Source organism: Micropterus salmoides, unplaced genomic scaffold (assembly GCF_014851395.1).
Source record: "Micropterus salmoides isolate LMB-PRFRI ecotype aquatic unplaced genomic scaffold, ASM1485139v1 Ms_hic_scaffold_811, whole genome shotgun sequence".
In the NCBI taxonomy this organism is placed as follows: domain Eukaryota; kingdom Metazoa; phylum Chordata; class Actinopteri; order Centrarchiformes; family Centrarchidae; genus Micropterus; species Micropterus salmoides.
The window spans coordinates 1-20652 of record NW_024044584.1 but is presented as its reverse complement, the minus strand read 5'-3'; the positions used below and the strand labels follow the sequence as shown (position 1 = coordinate 20652).

General features: G+C 42.9%; 8 non-coding genes across 8 annotated transcripts; all 8 read left to right on the top strand.

The window, feature by feature from the left end:
* Positions 1-3372: 3372 nt before the first annotated feature.
* Positions 3373-3446, top strand: trnan-guu. Its single transcript has one exon. It is a non-coding gene; the product is annotated as a tRNA-Asn (tRNA).
* A 267-nt stretch (positions 3447-3713) lies between these two features.
* Positions 3714-3787, top strand: trnat-agu. Its single transcript has one exon. It is a non-coding gene; the product is annotated as a tRNA-Thr (tRNA).
* A 3254-nt stretch (positions 3788-7041) lies between these two features.
* trnan-guu lies at positions 7042-7115 on the top strand. The gene has a single exon. It is a non-coding gene; the product is annotated as a tRNA-Asn (tRNA).
* A 267-nt stretch (positions 7116-7382) lies between these two features.
* On the top strand, positions 7383-7456 carry trnat-agu. Its single transcript has one exon. It is a non-coding gene; the product is annotated as a tRNA-Thr (tRNA).
* Positions 7457-10710: 3254 nt separating this feature from the next.
* Positions 10711-10784, top strand: trnan-guu. Its single transcript has one exon. It is a non-coding gene; the product is annotated as a tRNA-Asn (tRNA).
* Positions 10785-11051: 267 nt separating this feature from the next.
* Positions 11052-11125, top strand: trnat-agu. The gene has a single exon. It is a non-coding gene; the product is annotated as a tRNA-Thr (tRNA).
* Positions 11126-15263: 4138 nt separating this feature from the next.
* Positions 15264-15337, top strand: trnan-guu. Its single transcript has one exon. It is a non-coding gene; the product is annotated as a tRNA-Asn (tRNA).
* Positions 15338-15603: 266 nt separating this feature from the next.
* On the top strand, positions 15604-15677 carry trnat-ugu. Its single transcript has one exon. It is a non-coding gene; the product is annotated as a tRNA-Thr (tRNA).
* The last annotated feature ends 4975 nt before the right edge of the window (positions 15678-20652 follow it).

Here is a 20652-nt window from a genome sequence, read left to right as displayed (position 1 = left end):
GGGATTCTAAGCAGCTGTTATGATGCTGGAGCTGAGAGCTCTGCAGGTTCAGAGGTTCTGAATCCAGACAGACTGCAGCTTTGAACATGAGCTGTGAAAGAAAGACATTCATTATGGGTACTAGTCCGGTCTCCCTTCAGCAGAACCACAATAGACCAGCGCACTGTAGCAAGTAAAGCATGTCTGCTGTTGTTTCAGGAATCTTTCCACCGAAATCCACCTGCAGCATTATCCCTGTTTACTAAAACACAACACGAGTACTACAGTAGTACTACAGCAGTACTTTTTCAGCCTGCTACTATCTAGCACCTTACAGGAAGTGCTTTTTAGGGGGTATTTACACGGTTTCAAAGGTTTAAGGTGGCATTTAGGCGGTATCAAATGTTTAAGGTGGTATTTGGGCAGGCCGAGGGTCAATCATCAAGTCTAATAACTTTCTTCAGTTAAAAAAATCAGTAGAGATCACAGTGACCCCCTTCAGACAGGAACTGGCTCCTTTAATAATCTCTCCCCTAGGCCCGTCAGCTGTGGAAGTTCTCAGACAGGCAAACTCAGGGGCCTCTTCTAAATACTTTCTTAGGTCTCACTTTTATCCTATGGTGTTTTAATAGACTTTGTTGTATTGCTGTTATTGATGTTGATTCACTTTTATTTTCTTAAGTATGAAGCTCTATTTGTTTCTGCTGTACAGCACTTTGTAACTTGGATTTGAAAAGTGCTATAAACAAAGTTATTGTCATTATTATTATTTTTGTCCAAAGATTTGAATCAATCAATATTCAGATCACAAAACGTGGATCTGAATCCTGACATGAACCAGAAGAACTTCATCATTTAACTGAACATGTCTAAACAAAAACCGATGGTACAAAGATCAAAACCAGGATCCACATCCAGACTCAGATGAGGACTTTAACTATTCTTGTTTTATATTGAAATCTCTTGTACGTTCTGTATCATTTCTTTCTTACTTTCTTGTTTGGTAAAGTAAAATAAGTCCAAAGAGAGAGAGCTAGCTGGCTTTGATCAAGCCAGCTAGCTAGTCTTACCTTACTTAGCTGTCCCGTGGTCCCTTGAAGATCGGTTGTGTTGAAGTCGGACAAATGCGGAAATTGACGACGGGAAATGAACGCAACGAGATTTCGGACGGTTGGAACGGTTTTTGAGTTTTGTTTTGTTGAACACACACACAGACACATTTTATCACGTACCTCAGATGGCTGAGGCGACGCTTGAACCCACAACTCCGGGTCTCCAGTCGGCGTCCTTGCCCACCGGACCATCTTCAGTACCGATGAAGACCAACAACCAGAGAGAGGAAGAAGATCAGTATGAGGGAGGAACTTGCACAAGATCCACCTCCATCAGTCTGGAGAGGAAACTCTGGATGACGGACTTCCTGTCTGGTTCCTGGTTTAAAAAAGAAACGTGTTTGATCAGAAAACAACCTGTTGCGTCGATGGGTCGGCATGCACTTCTACAGAACAATGAAAATGCTTTGTGTTTAGAGGTAGGCCAGACAGATATCTATTTGATTGTAAGATGTGGCCCAATAAAGGGGACACGTGAATTGCTGTCAAAGGACACGGCGTTTGCGCATCGTGGAACCGAGACTGGAAGACGAGTACACGGGTGAGAAGCTGGGATTCAGTACTTCCAGATGGATCCAGGTGGATCCAGATGATCAGGTCCCCTAGGTGCTTCTCCTGCAGAGGGATTCTAAGCAGCTGTTATGATGCTGGAGCTGAGAGCTCTGCAGGTTCAGAGGTTCTGAATCCAGACAGACTGCAGCTTTGAACATGAGCTGTGAAAGAAAGACATTCATTATGGGTACTAGTCCGGTCTCCCTTCAGCAGAACCACAATAGACCAGCGCACTGTAGCAAGTAAAGCATGTCTGCTGTTGTTTCAGGAATCTTTCCACCGAAATCCACCTGCAGCATTATCCCTGTTTACTAAAACACAACACGAGTACTACAGTAGTACTACAGCAGTACTTTTTCAGCCTGCTACTATCTAGCACCTTACAGGAAGTGCTTTTTAGGGGGTATTTACACGGTTTCAAAGGTTTAAGGTGGCATTTAGGCGGTATCAAATGTTTAAGGTGGTATTTGGGCAGGCCGAGGGTCAATCATCAAGTCTAATAACTTTCTTCAGTTAAAAAAATCAGTAGAGATCACAGTGACCCCCTTCAGACAGGAACTGGCTCCTTTAATAATCTCTCCCCTAGGCCCGTCAGCTGTGGAAGTTCTCAGACAGGCAAACTCAGGGGCCTCTTCTAAATACTTTCTTAGGTCTCACTTTTATCCTATGGTGTTTTAATAGACTTTGTTGTATTGCTGTTATTGATGTTGATTCACTTTTATTTTCTTAAGTATGAAGCTCTATTTGTTTCTGCTGTACAGCACTTTGTAACTTGGATTTGAAAAGTGCTATAAACAAAGTTATTGTCATTATTATTATTTTTGTCCAAAGATTTGAATCAATCAATATTCAGATCACAAAACGTGGATCTGAATCCTGACATGAACCAGAAGAACTTCATCATTTAACTGAACATGTCTAAACAAAAACCGATGGTACAAAGATCAAAACCAGGATCCACATCCAGACTCAGATGAGGACTTTAACTATTCTTGTTTTATATTGAAATCTCTTGTACGTTCTGTATCATTTCTTTCTTACTTTCTTGTTTGGTAAAGTAAAATAAGTCCAAAGAGAGAGAGCTAGCTGGCTTTGATCAAGCCAGCTAGCTAGTCTTACCTTACTTAGCTGTCCCGTGGTCCCTTGAAGATCGGTTGTGTTGAAGTCGGACAAATGCGGAAATTGACGACGGGAAATGAACGCAACGAGATTTCGGACGGTTGGAACGGTTTTTGAGTTTTGTTTTGTTGAACACACACACAGACACATTTTATCACGTACCTCAGATGGCTGAGGCGACGCTTGAACCCACAACTCCGGGTCTCCAGTCGGCGTCCTTCCCACCGGACCATCTTCAGTACCGATGAAGACCAACAACCAGAGAGAGGAAGAAGATCAGTATGAGGGAGGAACTTGCACAAGATCCACCTCCATCAGTCTGGAGAGGAAACTCTGGATGACGGACTTCCTGTCTGGTTCCTGGTTTAAAAAAGAAACGTGTTTGATCAGAAAACAACCTGTTGCGTCGATGGGTCGGCATGCACTTCTACAGAACAATGAAAATGCTTTGTGTTTAGAGGTAGGCCAGACAGATATCTATTTGATTGTAAGATGTGGCCCAATAAAGGGGACACGTGAATTGCTGTCAAAGGACACGGCGTTTGCGCATCGTGGAACCGAGACTGGAAGACGAGTACACGGGATGTTTTGAATGCCGACACCGGCAAGTGTCTCTGTGGCGCAATTGGCTAGCGCGCTCGGCTGTTAACCGAGAGGATGGTGGTTCGAGCCCACCCAGGGACGATCATTGTTTAGGCGTCTGAAGTGCAAGCTCTGTTCATGCTCATCGAACTTGTTGGTCCACTGCAAAGGCCCTCTTGTCAAACAGGACTAGTGCCACTTTGTCCCTTGACCTCGCAAGTCCCAGCTCATCCCTTTCTCCTCTTGTGGCTCCGGAGGCCTGTTTTTCTTTGATTTGATTTTACTGAAAAACGATTGCAAGACGTTAACAAGCCCATTTGATTTCATTGAAACATTCACATGAAAGGTTTTCAAATGCACAAAGCGTGTGGCGCCGTGGCTTAGTTGGTCAAAGTGCCTGTCTAGTAAACAGGAGATCCTGGGTTCAAATCCCAGCGGTGCCTAAGTGGAGTTTTTAATAGCCATACGCCACTTCCCAAGGACAAAAACCAGAATAACCTCATGTGCGTTCTACGCAGCTTCAAGAAAAACACGAGTGACCAAGTAGAGTGTGGCAATCCTAAGACTTGATTCCGAAACCAGAACACCTGAAACAGCTAGCGTAGTTGCCTGCGGCGGGTGCTGTGGCTTAGTCGGTGAAAGCGCCTCTCTTGTAAACAGGAGATCCTGGGTTAAAATCCCAGCAGTGCCTTTACAGCTTAATGTGTCCACGGAAGCCTCTACCTATTCAAAACAGGAAATTGCTCCCTGTTTTAGTAAGTTCACTTAAACATCCTCTGGCTGAATCAGCTCAGTGTTTCCAAAATCTGTCCTTTGATGTACTGGTCCTAACTGACTTCTGTCCTGGTGATCTCACCAGAGGCTGCTCTACATTCTCTAAACCATGGAAGACAAACAAGTACCATTGCGGTTGAGACCTATTTTACCCAACAATAATTGGTAGAAAATGCTGGCCTTGGTATACAGAAACCAACTGGTTCCTGTTATAGCAGCTTCACCAAGGAATGAATATCCTCTGGGACAGGTGTTCTGGGTTCAAGTCCTGCTGTGGAAGAAAGCTTTTTTTTTCCAACATAAACACTCTGGACTTCTGAGTGGTGTCCTTGGGTTCTCTGTGGACTAATGGTTAGTGTTCTTGCCTTCCACCTCAAAGATCTAGCTTCAAGTCCACTTGCAGTAAACTCTGCTTTTATTTTATGTTCATAATTCTGATCTGATGTGTCATTTGAAATCACTGAAAGGTCCGCTCTCAGGTGTAGCAGCACCTTCGCAGGTGTTCGGTGCCACAGATTAGCATGTTGAATGTGACGCAAGCATCAGAGATCACCAGAACATGGACGTGTTTCCAAGGTGAGAAGCTGGGATTCAGTACTTCCTAATGGATCCAGGTGGATCCAGATGATCAGGGCCCCTAGGTGCTTCTCCTGCAGAGGGATTCTAAGCAGCTGTTATGATGCTGGAGCTGAGAGCTCTGCAGGTTCAGAGGTTCTTAAGTATGAAGCTCTATTTATTTCTGCTGTACAGCACTTTGTAACTTGGATTTGAAAAGTGCTATAAACAAATCCCAGCAGTGCCTTTACAGCTTAATGTGACCACGGAAGCCTCTACCTATTCAAAACAGGAAATTGCTCCCTGTTTTAGTAAGTTCACTTAAACATCCTCTGACTGAATCAGCTCAGTGTTTCCAAAATCTGTCCTTTGATGTACTGGTCCTAACTAACTTCTGTCCTAGTGATCTCACCAGAGGCTGCTCTACATTCTCTAAACCATGGAAGACAAACAAGTACCATTGCGGTTGAGACCTATTTTACCCAACAATAATTGGTAAAAAATGCTGGCATTGGTATACAGAAACCAACTGGTTCCTGTTATAGCAGCTTCACCAAGGAATGAATATCCTCTGGGACAGGTGTTCTGGGTTCAAGTCCTGCTGTGGAAGAAAGCTTTTTTTTTCAAGGTGAGAAGCTGGGATTCAGTACTTCCAGATGGATCCAGGTGGATCCAGATGATCAGGTCCCCTAGGTGCTTCTCCTGCAGAGGGATTCTAAGCAGCTGTTATGATGCTGGAGCTGAGAGCTCTGCAGGTTCAGAGGTTCTGAATCCAGACAGACTGCAGCTTTGAACATGAGCTGTGAAAGAAAGACATTCATTATGGGTACTAGTCCGGTCTCCCTTCAGCAGAACCACAATAGACCAGCGCACTGTAGCAAGTAAAGCATGTCTGCTGTTGTTTCAGGAATCTTTCCACCGAAATCCACCTGCAGCATTATCCCTGTTTACTAAAACACAACACGAGTACTACAGTAGTACTACAGCAGTACTTTTTCAGCCTGCTACTATCTAGCACCTTACAGGAAGTGCTTTTTAGGGGGTATTTACACGGTTTCAAAGGTTTAAGGTGGCATTTAGGCGGTATCAAATGTTTAAGGTGGTATTTGGGCAGGCCGAGGGTCAATCATCAAGTCTAATAACTTTCTTCAGTTAAAAAAATCAGTAGAGATCACAGTGACCCCCTTCAGACAGGAACTGGCTCCTTTAATAATCTCTCCCCTAGGCCCGTCAGCTGTGGAAGTTCTCAGACAGGCAAACTCAGGGGCCTCTTCTAAATACTTTCTTAGGTCTCACTTTTATCCTATGGTGTTTTAATAGACTTTGTTGTATTGCTGTTATTGATGTTGATTCACTTTTATTTTCTTAAGTATGAAGCTCTATTTGTTTCTGCTGTACAGCACTTTGTAACTTGGATTTGAAAAGTGCTATAAACAAAGTTATTGTCATTATTATTATTTTTGTCCAAAGATTTGAATCAATCAATATTCAGATCACAAAACGTGGATCTGAATCCTGACATGAACCAGAAGAACTTCATCATTTAACTGAACATGTCTAAACAAAAACCGATGGTACAAAGATCAAAACCAGGATCCACATCCAGACTCAGATGAGGACTTTAACTATTCTTGTTTTATATTGAAATCTCTTGTACGTTCTGTATCATTTCTTTCTTACTTTCTTGTTTGGTAAAGTAAAATAAGTCCAAAGAGAGAGAGCTAGCTGGCTTTGATCAAGCCAGCTAGCTAGTCTTACCTTACTTAGCTGTCCCGTGGTCCCTTGAAGATCGGTTGTGTTGAAGTCGGACAAATGCGGAAATTGACGACGGGAAATGAACGCAACGAGATTTCGGACGGTTGGAACGGTTTTTGAGTTTTGTTTTGTTGAACACACACACAGACACATTTTATCACGTACCTCAGATGGCTGAGGCGACGCTTGAACCCACAACTCCGGGTCTCCAGTCGGCGTCCTTCCCACCGGACCATCTTCAGTACCGATGAAGACCAACAACCAGAGAGAGGAAGAAGATCAGTATGAGGGAGGAACTTGCACAAGATCCACCTCCATCAGTCTGGAGAGGAAACTCTGGATGACGGACTTCCTGTCTGGTTCCTGGTTTAAAAAAGAAACGTGTTTGATCAGAAAACAACCTGTTGCGTCGATGGGTCGGCATGCACTTCTACAGAACAATGAAAATGCTTTGTGTTTAGAGGTAGGCCAGACAGATATCTATTTGATTGTAAGATGTGGCCCAATAAAGGGGACACGTGAATTGCTGTCAAAGGACACGGCGTTTGCGCATCGTGGAACCGAGACTGGAAGACGAGTACACGGGATGTTTTGAATGCCGACACCGGCAAGTGTCTCTGTGGCGCAATTGGCTAGCGCGCTCGGCTGTTAACCGAGAGGATGGTGGTTCGAGCCCACCCAGGGACGATCATTGTTTAGGCGTCTGAAGTGCAAGCTCTGTTCATGCTCATCGAACTTGTTGGTCCACTGCAAAGGCCCTCTTGTCAAACAGGACTAGTGCCACTTTGTCCCTTGACCTCGCAAGTCCCAGCTCATCCCTTTCTCCTCTTGTGGCTCCGGAGGCCTGTTTTTCTTTGATTTGATTTTACTGAAAAACGATTGCAAGACGTTAACAAGCCCATTTGATTTCATTGAAACATTCACATGAAAGGTTTTCAAATGCACAAAGCGTGTGGCGCCGTGGCTTAGTTGGTCAAAGTGCCTGTCTAGTAAACAGGAGATCCTGGGTTCAAATCCCAGCGGTGCCTAAGTGGAGTTTTTAATAGCCATACGCCACTTCCCAAGGACAAAAACCAGAATAACCTCATGTGCGTTCTACGCAGCTTCAAGAAAAACACGAGTGACCAAGTAGAGTGTGGCAATCCTAAGACTTGATTCCGAAACCAGAACACCTGAAACAGCTAGCGTAGTTGCCTGCGGCGGGTGCTGTGGCTTAGTCGGTGAAAGCGCCTCTCTTGTAAACAGGAGATCCTGGGTTAAAATCCCAGCAGTGCCTTTACAGCTTAATGTGTCCACGGAAGCCTCTACCTATTCAAAACAGGAAATTGCTCCCTGTTTTAGTAAGTTCACTTAAACATCCTCTGGCTGAATCAGCTCAGTGTTTCCAAAATCTGTCCTTTGATGTACTGGTCCTAACTGACTTCTGTCCTGGTGATCTCACCAGAGGCTGCTCTACATTCTCTAAACCATGGAAGACAAACAAGTACCATTGCGGTTGAGACCTATTTTACCCAACAATAATTGGTAGAAAATGCTGGCCTTGGTATACAGAAACCAACTGGTTCCTGTTATAGCAGCTTCACCAAGGAATGAATATCCTCTGGGACAGGTGTTCTGGGTTCAAGTCCTGCTGTGGAAGAAAGCTTTTTTTTTCCAACATAAACACTCTGGACTTCTGAGTGGTGTCCTTGGGTTCTCTGTGGACTAATGGTTAGTGTTCTTGCCTTCCACCTCAAAGATCTAGCTTCAAGTCCACTTGCAGTAAACTCTGCTTTTATTTTATGTTCATAATTCTGATCTGATGTGTCATTTGAAATCACTGAAAGGTCCGCTCTCAGGTGTAGCAGCACCTTCGCAGGTGTTCGGTGCCACAGATTAGCATGTTGAATGTGACGCAAGCATCAGAGATCACCAGAACATGGACGTGTTTCCAAGGTGAGAAGCTGGGATTCAGTACTTCCTAATGGATCCAGGTGGATCCAGATGATCAGGGCCCCTAGGTGCTTCTCCTGCAGAGGGATTCTAAGCAGCTGTTATGATGCTGGAGCTGAGAGCTCTGCAGGTTCAGAGGTTCTTAAGTATGAAGCTCTATTTATTTCTGCTGTACAGCACTTTGTAACTTGGATTTGAAAAGTGCTATAAACAAATCCCAGCAGTGCCTTTACAGCTTAATGTGACCACGGAAGCCTCTACCTATTCAAAACAGGAAATTGCTCCCTGTTTTAGTAAGTTCACTTAAACATCCTCTGACTGAATCAGCTCAGTGTTTCCAAAATCTGTCCTTTGATGTACTGGTCCTAACTAACTTCTGTCCTAGTGATCTCACCAGAGGCTGCTCTACATTCTCTAAACCATGGAAGACAAACAAGTACCATTGCGGTTGAGACCTATTTTACCCAACAATAATTGGTAAAAAATGCTGGCATTGGTATACAGAAACCAACTGGTTCCTGTTATAGCAGCTTCACCAAGGAATGAATATCCTCTGGGACAGGTGTTCTGGGTTCAAGTCCTGCTGTGGAAGAAAGCTTTTTTTTCAAGGTGAGAAGCTGGGATTCAGTACTTCCAGATGGATCCAGGTGGATCCAGATGATCAGGTCCCCTAGGTGCTTCTCCTGCAGAGGGATTCTAAGCAGCTGTTATGATGCTGGAGCTGAGAGCTCTGCAGGTTCAGAGGTTCTGAATCCAGACAGACTGCAGCTTTGAACATGAGCTGTGAAAGAAAGACATTCATTATGGGTACTAGTCCGGTCTCCCTTCAGCAGAACCACAATAGACCAGCGCACTGTAGCAAGTAAAGCATGTCTGCTGTTGTTTCAGGAATCTTTCCACCGAAATCCACCTGCAGCATTATCCCTGTTTACTAAAACACAACACGAGTACTACAGTAGTACTACAGCAGTACTTTTTCAGCCTGCTACTATCTAGCACCTTACAGGAAGTGCTTTTTAGGGGGTATTTACACGGTTTCAAAGGTTTAAGGTGGCATTTAGGCGGTATCAAATGTTTAAGGTGGTATTTGGGCAGGCCGAGGGTCAATCATCAAGTCTAATAACTTTCTTCAGTTAAAAAAATCAGTAGAGATCACAGTGACCCCCTTCAGACAGGAACTGGCTCCTTTAATAATCTCTCCCCTAGGCCCGTCAGCTGTGGAAGTTCTCAGACAGGCAAACTCAGGGGCCTCTTCTAAATACTTTCTTAGGTCTCACTTTTATCCTATGGTGTTTTAATAGACTTTGTTGTATTGCTGTTATTGATGTTGATTCACTTTTATTTTCTTAAGTATGAAGCTCTATTTGTTTCTGCTGTACAGCACTTTGTAACTTGGATTTGAAAAGTGCTATAAACAAAGTTATTGTCATTATTATTATTTTTGTCCAAAGATTTGAATCAATCAATATTCAGATCACAAAACGTGGATCTGAATCCTGACATGAACCAGAAGAACTTCATCATTTAACTGAACATGTCTAAACAAAAACCGATGGTACAAAGATCAAAACCAGGATCCACATCCAGACTCAGATGAGGACTTTAACTATTCTTGTTTTATATTGAAATCTCTTGTACGTTCTGTATCATTTCTTTCTTACTTTCTTGTTTGGTAAAGTAAAATAAGTCCAAAGAGAGAGAGCTAGCTGGCTTTGATCAAGCCAGCTAGCTAGTCTTACCTTACTTAGCTGTCCCGTGGTCCCTTGAAGATCGGTTGTGTTGAAGTCGGACAAATGCGGAAATTGACGACGGGAAATGAACGCAACGAGATTTCGGACGGTTGGAACGGTTTTTGAGTTTTGTTTTGTTGAACACACACACAGACACATTTTATCACGTACCTCAGATGGCTGAGGCGACGCTTGAACCCACAACTCCGGGTCTCCAGTCGGCGTCCTTCCCCACCGGACCATCTTCAGTACCGATGAAGACCAACAACCAGAGAGAGGAAGAAGATCAGTATGAGGGAGGAACTTGCACAAGATCCACCTCCATCAGTCTGGAGAGGAAACTCTGGATGACGGACTTCCTGTCTGGTTCCTGGTTTAAAAAAGAAACGTGTTTGATCAGAAAACAACCTGTTGCGTCGATGGGTCGGCATGCACTTCTACAGAACAATGAAAATGCTTTGTGTTTAGAGGTAGGCCAGACAGATATCTATTTGATTGTAAGATGTGGCCCAATAAAGGGGACACGTGAATTGCTGTCAAAGGACACGGCGTTTGCGCATCGTGGAACCGAGACTGGAAGACGAGTACACGGGATGTTTTGAATGCCGACACCGGCAAGTGTCTCTGTGGCGCAATTGGCTAGCGCGCTCGGCTGTTAACCGAGAGGATGGTGGTTCGAGCCCACCCAGGGACGATCATTGTTTAGGCGTCTGAAGTGCAAGCTCTGTTCATGCTCATCGAACTTGTTGGTCCACTGCAAAGGCCCTCTTGTCAAACAGGACTAGTGCCACTTTGTCCCTTGACCTCGCAAGTCCCAGCTCATCCCTTTCTCCTCTTGTGGCTCCGGAGGCCTGTTTTTCTTTGATTTGATTTTACTGAAAAACGATTGCAAGACGTTAACAAGCCCATTTGATTTCATTGAAACATTCACATGAAAGGTTTTCAAATGCACAAAGCGTGTGGCGCCGTGGCTTAGTTGGTCAAAGTGCCTGTCTAGTAAACAGGAGATCCTGGGTTCAAATCCCAGCGGTGCCTAAGTGGAGTTTTTAATAGCCATACGCCACTTCCCAAGGACAAAAACCAGAATAACCTCATGTGCGTTCTACGCAGCTTCAAGAAAAACACGAGTGACCAAGTAGAGTGTGGCAATCCTAAGACTTGATTCCGAAACCAGAACACCTGAAACAGCTAGCGTAGTTGCCTGCGGCGGGTGCTGTGGCTTAGTCGGTGAAAGCGCCTCTCTTGTAAACAGGAGATCCTGGGTTAAAATCCCAGCAGTGCCTTTACAGCTTAATGTGTCCACGGAAGCCTCTACCTATTCAAAACAGGAAATTGCTCCCTGTTTTAGTAAGTTCACTTAAACATCCTCTGGCTGAATCAGCTCAGTGTTTCCAAAATCTGTCCTTTGATGTACTGGTCCTAACTGACTTCTGTCCTGGTGATCTCACCAGAGGCTGCTCTACATTCTCTAAACCATGGAAGACAAACAAGTACCATTGCGGTTGAGACCTATTTTACCCAACAATAATTGGTAGAAAATGCTGGCCTTGGTATACAGAAACCAACTGGTTCCTGTTATAGCAGCTTCACCAAGGAATGAATATCCTCTGGGACAGGTGTTCTGGGTTCAAGTCCTGCTGTGGAAGAAAGCTTTTTTTTTCCAACATAAACACTCTGGACTTCTGAGTGGTGTCCTTGGGTTCTCTGTGGACTAATGGTTAGTGTTCTTGCCTTCCACCTCAAAGATCTAGCTTCAAGTCCACTTGCAGTAAACTCTGCTTTTATTTTATGTTCATAATTCTGATCTGATGTGTCATTTGAAATCACTGAAAGGTCCGCTCTCAGGTGTAGCAGCACCTTCGCAGGTGTTCGGTGCCACAGATTAGCATGTTGAATGTGACGCAAGCATCAGAGATCACCAGAACATGGACGTGTTTCCAAGGTGAGAAGCTGGGATTCAGTACTTCCTAATGGATCCAGGTGGATCCAGATGATCAGGGCCCCTAGGTGCTTCTCCTGCAGAGGGATTCTAAGCAGCTGTTATGATGCTGGAGCTGAGAGCTCTGCAGGTTCAGAGGTTCTTAAGTATGAAGCTCTATTTATTTCTGCTGTACAGCACTTTGTAACTTGGATTTGAAAAGTGCTATAAACAAATCCCAGCAGTGCCTTTACAGCTTAATGTGACCACGGAAGCCTCTACCTATTCAAAACAGGAAATTGCTCCCTGTTTTAGTAAGTTCACTTAAACATCCTCTGACTGAATCAGCTCAGTGTTTCCAAAATCTGTCCTTTGATGTACTGGTCCTAACTGACTTCTGTCCTGGTGATCTCACCAGAGGCTGCTCTACATTCTCTAAACCATGGAAGACAAACAAGTACCATTGCGGTTGAGACCTATTTTACCCAACAATAATTGGTAGAAAATGCTGGCCTTGGTATACAGAAACCAACTGGTTCCTGTTATAGCAGCTTCACCAAGGAATGAATATCCTCTGGGACAGGTGTTCTGGGTTCAAGTCCTGCTGTGGAAGAAAGCTTTTTTTTTCCAACATAAACACTCTGGACTTCTGAGTGGTGTCCTTGGGTTCTCTGTGGACTAATGGTTAGTGTTCTTGCCTTCCACCTCAAAGATCTAGCTTCAAGTCCACTTGCAGTAAACTCTGCTTTTATTTTATGTTCATAATTCTGATCTGATGTGTCATTTGAAATCACTGAAAGGTCCGCTCTCAGGTGTAGCAGCACCTTCGCAGGTGTTCGGTGCCACAGATTAGCATGTTGAATGTGACGCAAGCATCAGAGATCACCAGAACATGGACGTGTTTCCAAGGTGAGAAGCTGGGATTCAGTACTTCCTAATGGATCCAGGTGGATCCAGATGATCAGGGCCCCTAGGTGCTTCTCCTGCAGAGGGATTCTAAGCAGCTGTTATGATGCTGGAGCTGAGAGCTCTGCAGGTTCAGAGGTTCTTAAGTATGAAGCTCTATTTATTTCTGCTGTACAGCACTTTGTAACTTGGATTTGAAAAGTGCTATAAACAAATCCCAGCAGTGCCTTTACAGCTTAATGTGACCACGGAAGCCTCTACCTATTCAAAACAGGAAATTGCTCCCTGTTTTAGTAAGTTCACTTAAACATCCTCTGACTGAATCAGCTCAGTGTTTCCAAAATCTGTCCTTTGATGTACTGGTCCTAACTAACTTCTGTCCTAGTGATCTCACCAGAGGCTGCTCTACATTCTCTAAACCATGGAAGACAAACAAGTACCATTGCGGTTGAGACCTATTTTACCCAACAATAATTGGTAAAAAATGCTGGCATTGGTATACAGAAACCAACTGGTTCCTGTTATAGCAGCTTCACCAAGGAATGAATATCCTCTGGGACAGGTGTTCTGGGTTCAAGTCCTGCTGTGGAAGAAAGCTTTTTTTTCAAGGTGAGAAGCTGGGATTCAGTACTTCCAGATGGATCCAGGTGGATCCAGATGATCAGGTCCCCTAGGTGCTTCTCCTGCAGAGGGATTCTAAGCAGCTGTTATGATGCTGGAGCTGAGAGCTCTGCAGGTTCAGAGGTTCTGAATCCAGACAGACTGCAGCTTTGAACATGAGCTGTGAAAGAAAGACATTCATTATGGGTACTAGTCCGGTCTCCCTTCAGCAGAACCACAATAGACCAGCGCACTGTAGCAAGTAAAGCATGTCTGCTGTTGTTTCAGGAATCTTTCCACCGAAATCCACCTGCAGCATTATCCCTGTTTACTAAAACACAACACGAGTACTACAGTAGTACTACAGCAGTACTTTTTCAGCCTGCTACTATCTAGCACCTTACAGGAAGTGCTTTTTAGGGGGTATTTACACGGTTTCAAAGGTTTAAGGTGGCATTTAGGCGGTATCAAATGTTTAAGGTGGTATTTGGGCAGGCCGAGGGTCAATCATCAAGTCTAATAACTTTCTTCAGTTAAAAAAATCAGTAGAGATCACAGTGACCCCCTTCAGACAGGAACTGGCTCCTTTAATAATCTCTCCCCTAGGCCCGTCAGCTGTGGAAGTTCTCAGACAGGCAAACTCAGGGGCCTCTTCTAAATACTTTCTTAGGTCTCACTTTTATCCTATGGTGTTTTAATAGACTTTGTTGTATTGCTGTTATTGATGTTGATTCACTTTTATTTTCTTAAGTATGAAGCTCTATTTGTTTCTGCTGTACAGCACTTTGTAACTTGGATTTGAAAAGTGCTATAAACAAAGTTATTGTCATTATTATTATTTTTGTCCAAAGATTTGAATCAATCAATATTCAGATCACAAAACGTGGATCTGAATCCTGACATGAACCAGAAGAACTTCATCATTTAACTGAACATGTCTAAACAAAAACCGATGGTACAAAGATCAAAACCAGGATCCACATCCAGACTCAGATGAGGACTTTAACTATTCTTGTTTTATATTGAAATCTCTTGTACGTTCTGTATCATTTCTTTCTTACTTTCTTGTTTGGTAAAGTAAAATAAGTCCAAAGAGAGAGAGCTAGCTGGCTTTGATCAAGCCAGCTAGCTAGTCTTACCTTACTTAGCTGTCCCGTGGTCCCTTGAAGATCGGTTGTGTTGAAGTCGGACAAATGCGGAAATTGACGACGGGAAATGAACGCAACGAGATTTCGGACGGTTGGAACGGTTTTTGAGTTTTGTTTTGTTGAACACACACACAGACACATTTTATCACGTACCTCAGATGGCTGAGGCGACGCTTGAACCCACAACTCCGGGTCTCCAGTCGGCGTCCTTCCCACCGGACCATCTTCAGTACCGATGAAGACCAACAACCAGAGAGAGGAAGAAGATCAGTATGAGGGAGGAACTTGCACAAGATCCACCTCCATCAGTCTGGAGAGGAAACTCTGGATGACGGACTTCCTGTCTGGTTCCTGGTTTAAAAAAGAAACGTGTTTGATCAGAAAACAACCTGTTGCGTCGATGGGTCGGCATGCACTTCTACAGAACAATGAAAATGCTTTGTGTTTAGAGGTAGGCCAGACAGATATCTATTTGATTGTAAGATGTGGCCCAATAAAGGGGACACGTGAATTGCTGTCAAAGGACACGGCGTTTGCGCATCGTGGAACCGAGACTGGAAGACGAGTACACGGGATGTTTTGAATGCCGACACCGGCAAGTGTCTCTGTGGCGCAATTGGCTAGCGCGCTCGGCTGTTAACCGAGAGGATGGTGGTTCGAGCCCACCCAGGGACGATCATTGTTTAGGCGTCTGAAGTGCAAGCTCTGTTCATGCTCATCGAACTTGTTGGTCCACTGCAAAGGCCCTCTTGTCAAACAGGACTAGTGCCACTTTGTCCCTTGACCTCGCAAGTCCCAGCTCATCCCTTTCTCCTTTGTGGCTCCGGAGGCCTGTTTTTCTTTGATTTGATTTTACTGAAAAACGATTGCAAGACGTTAACAAGCCCATTTGATTTCATTGAAACATTCACATGAAAGGTTTTCAAATGCACAAAGCGTGTGGCGCCGTGGCTTAGTTGGTCAAAGTGCCTGTCTTGTAAACAGGAGATCCTGGGTTCAAATCCCAGCGGTGCCTAAGTGGAGTTTTTAATAGCGATACGCCACTTCCCAAGGACAAAAACCAGAATAACCTCATGTGCGTTCTACGCAGCTTCAAGAAAAACACGAGTGACCAAGTAGAGTGTGGCAATCCTAAGACTTGATTCCGAAACCAGAACACCTGAAACAGCTAGCGTAGTTGCCTGCGGCGGGTGCTGTGGCTTAGTCGGTGAAAGCGCCTCTCTTGTAAACAGGAGATCCTGGGTTAAAATCCCAGCAGTGCCTTTACAGCTTAATGTGTCCACGGAAGCCTCTACCTATTCAAAACAGGAAATTGCTCCCTGTTTTAGTAAGTTCACTTAAACATCCTCTGGCTGAATCAGCTCAGTGTTTCCAAAATCTGTCCTTTGATGTACTGGTCCTAACTGACTTCTGTCCTGGTGATCTCACCAGAGGCTGCTCTACATTCTCTAAACCATGGAAGACAAACAAGTACCATTGCGGTTGAGACCTATTTTACCCAACAATAATTGGTAGAAAATGCTGGCCTTGGTATACAGAAACCAACTGGTTCCTGTTATAGCAGCTTCACCAAGGAATGAATATCCTCTGGGACAGGTGTTCTGGGTTCAAGTCCTGCTGTGGAAGAAAGCTTTTTTTTTCCAACATAAACACTCTGGACTTCTGAGAGGTATCCTTGGGTTCTCTGTGGACTAATGGTTAGTGTTCTTGCCGTCCACCTCAAAGATCTAGCTTCAAGTCCACTTGCAGTAAACTCTGCTTTTATTTTATGTTCATAATTCTGATCTGATGTGTCATTTGAAATCACTGAAAGGTCCGCTCTCAGGTGTAGCAGCACCTTCGCAGGTGTTCGGTGCCACAGATTAGCATGTTGAATGTGACGCAAGCATCAGAGATCACCAGAACATGGACGTGTTTCCAAGGTGAGAAGCTGGGATTCAGTACTTCCTAATGGATCCAGGTGGATCCAGATGATCAGGGCCCCTAGGTGCTTCTCCTGCAGAGGGATTCTAAGCAGCTGTTATGATGCTGGAGCTGAGAGCTCTGCAGGTTCAGAGGTTCTGAATCCAGAGAGACTGCAGCTTTGAACATGAGCTGTGACAGAAAGACATTCATTATGGGTACTAATTCGGTGTAACCCCACGTTTTAAGTTTTTCCACAGAAATATCATAATTTCTTTTCTAATTTTGATGAACATGGGCTTACTATAACTAGACAAACTACTCAAAAATGTAATTAATCATATCAAGAGTTACTTATATTTTGACAGATTAAGTATCTTAGCTTCACAATCTCCATTGCTTTTGAATGGCATCAACAGAAAAGTCAAGAAAATTAATAATAATCACATTTGTCAAATGAAAAGAGGTAAAATCAACAAGAACACATAGATAAAATAAAATAAAATAAAAGATTTAGAAAATAATTCCATAATAAAATACCTTTTCCTAAAATTATATTCCTAAAAAGTTAATTTTCAAATATTACATAACTCTATCCAGTGAATCATCTGGATTACGCATAAAGCTGGGTCAGTGGTAGCATTTCCAATCAGTATTCTTCAAATACAAATTTAATAGTAAAAAACAAACACACGTCCACTGATTTTAATCCGGAGTTCACACACATGTCCAAGGGCGCATCCAGCTGGACTGTGATCCATCAGTGAGTCAGCTCATTGGGTGAACACACCATGATCAATATCTAATGATTAATAAATTGATGAATATTGATTTTGTAGGTGCAGCTCTGCAGAATATTGCTTTGAGACCCGTTCAGTTGCCTACAACTGTCGGAACTTGTAGAACTTCACACATACCTTAAAAACAGTATCTTCAGTATCACGTATTTAACCAATGTAACTTTTCCTCTAAATTAAAACTGTAGCGTTACTGACATCTGCTGGCTTAAGTTATTTGTTGACACTAAATTTGAGTAAACTACATAATTGACAAGGGGCAAATCGACCAAATCACAATCAGAAATACTTTATTAAGGGGGAAATTATTGTGTTACTGTTGCCCACGTTGCTAATCAAGGCATTAAGAGATAATAACAAAAAGTTGGCATGTAGGAAATACAACTACAAAAAAGAAAATATAACACTATAAATATATAAAGAGGAGTGTGAAATATGTACAGTGTTTTGCAGTATGTGACAGAAGTGTAATGAATAAATGTTAGTAATAAGTGAGTGAATAAATGAGTTAAAGAGCTTGATGGCCAGGGGCAGGAATGACTTCCTGTGGCGCTCTGTGGTGCATTTTGCAAGGATGAGTCTTACACTGAAAGTACTCATCCTGACCCAGCTCTTGTTACCAGCAGAGCGATGCCCAGTCGGTCTGCAGAGAGGTGAAAACATGTCAGGCACCTCATGGATTATTCAGTTAAGACCGAGTGAAAGATCCTGTCAGACCTTCCTTCATCATGTTCTTCTTTGACAGCCTGCATGTTCGTCCCACCTCTCGTCAACTCACCCTGTGCGTATAAATATTCATTTAGACAGAATGATAATACAAGAGGGCTAATTCATCAACTACTAAACTACTAGCAACAGTATTTATTTGATACACCACAGAGATATAAGGCTACAGTGCTACTTTATGTAAACTGAGGTTATTTGAGTTCTAGCTTTCTCTCTCCTTCACAGTCCACTGGTCCAAGGAGTCTTGTTTTGTTTTTTTCTTTTTACTGTGTGTCTGCTGAGTCTTTCCAGGACTTCTGTTATTAAGAAATGATTGACTTAACATCTGATTATGCTGCCACAATTTGTGGTGTATAATGTAAGTATCAGAACATAAATAAACACATTTGGTCATAAAATATCCATAATCATAGGCAGGTGTGCACATGAATGTAAATCCATGCATGCAAATATACACACACGCAATTTTGATTTGGATTTGATCAGGCGATCAGTAAAATGGTTTCGGGGAAAGATCTGACATAAAAGCTTTGGACTGTTCAGATAAGTGAAGACTTTTATCCAAGAAACTTGGTGGAGATTATGCTACTGTATGTTGTCGCAGAGAAACGGCTGTATAGGTCAATCATGCAGCGGCTTATTACAACCCATATTTATATTTTTATCAAGCCCTCTAGCGGCAGAATAAGTCAGGTGATGTAGTATAAAAGCGACAAAGTCCATGCACAGAGGTGGTGGGGTAGATGGATGAGTCAAATAACTCAGGACTGTCACTCAGGGGACAGAGGTTCAAGTCCTGTGTGGAAGAAACCTAACCAGAGGTTTTATTGCCTAAACCAGACCAAACTACCACAGTTTCACAAAGTTTACCACCTGTTAAATGTCATATGACTTACACAGTGACGTGAAGGTCTGGTAATCTTGTTGCTGGACTGGTACTTGCCAACGCTCTTACATGTCGTTTTGGAACACTTCAATCACACCATTTTGTCATTAAGTTAGGAGGACGTGTTGCAGCGAGACACATTTGGTTTTTGATTGATTGTCATGAAATTTGGAAACTTACAGCCTCCTAAACACAGAATATCTGTGATGCGTCTTCTGAACACTTTATCTTTCTACTTGCACTCATTATTTAGCCACAGAACATAACAGGGAGGCTGTGAGGGGCCACATTTCTATCCATCATCACGTGGCAAACCCTGATATTGTATGTTGTCTAGATGCACGGGTAGTTGCAACAAACACCTTCACATTTCACTTAAACAATTATTCTCCTATATGTAATATTTTGGGCAGACAAAATACTGCTGACTCCTTTCAAAGATATAAACTTTAAAAGGCAAACATGTTGAAACTGGCAATGTTTTAATTTGGTTGGTTTATTGACGACATTCTAATATTTATATTTATAAAATACAACCACTGGTAGAAGAAGTGCTCAGATTCTTTAGTGTTACAAACCCAACAAATCCTCCAAATTAGACAATATACACTGTTCGTCCATCCTCTGTAACCACCACTATCAGCATGATGACATCGTTTTTGTCTGTGACCTCATAAAACAAACATTACTTGGTTATGGTTATGTGATGATCATGGTCATGCAAAGAATATTTGGAGGAGAGGGAGGCGCTAGCTAGCTTGGTTAAGGTGACCAGATTTTGAAATGAAAACCGGGGACATTTTTGGTTTGGTGATCAGTATGTCATTAAATAATATATGATATTATTATATATGAAATAAAAAGGGGGACAATTTCAGTTTTATAATCTGTCAAATATAACTCTTTTGAAATAAATCAAGTTATTTTGAGGCAGAATCTACGTTTCAGTCAATAAGTCACTTTCTGACAACTGAAATACTGCATTTTATGGGTTGTTTTGGCCATTTAAAGGTATTTCAACAGTAAAACAGACTGGATTGGTTGGTACACAGCAAGTTAAATAATTAGAGTCATAGGATAATTGCAAAGAGATCATGTCTTTATTTTACATATAACTCAGCAGTAAGTCATGTTAGTTATTGGCTTCATTTCGTTTTCCAAATGTAAACAAGGATATTAGACGTAGGCCTACCAACACATAATCCATTGGCACAACAGGCTTCAGTTATTGCCTATAATCAGGTAATGTCCGCCTGGTTACGCTTTAAACTGCAAACACTGATTTGGCCACAATTGTGATTATTCAGTTAAAAGAATGTTAAGTATCACAAAGACAAACCTTTGCTGTTACCACGGGACATAAAGTGATGTTTATTTGTACAGTCTGTTGATCCAGATAAAGCAGCTATAGCTGTAAAGGACTGGACGATACAGCTTTAACATGCTGCGCGCCGCTCCCACGGACCGTCCACGGTGGACGTTCGATCTCAGGTCTGTTAACAAATTAACAGTTTTGATTAACACGGGACAGGCCACCAAAACCGGGGACTGTCCACGGAAAACGGGATAGTCTGGTCACCCTAAGCTTGGTTAGCAAGGTGCGTCGGTAATTAACCTTAACTGTGACATTAGCTGGGATGCTAATTTTGGCTAGCTAAAAACAGGCTTAAAACAAATGT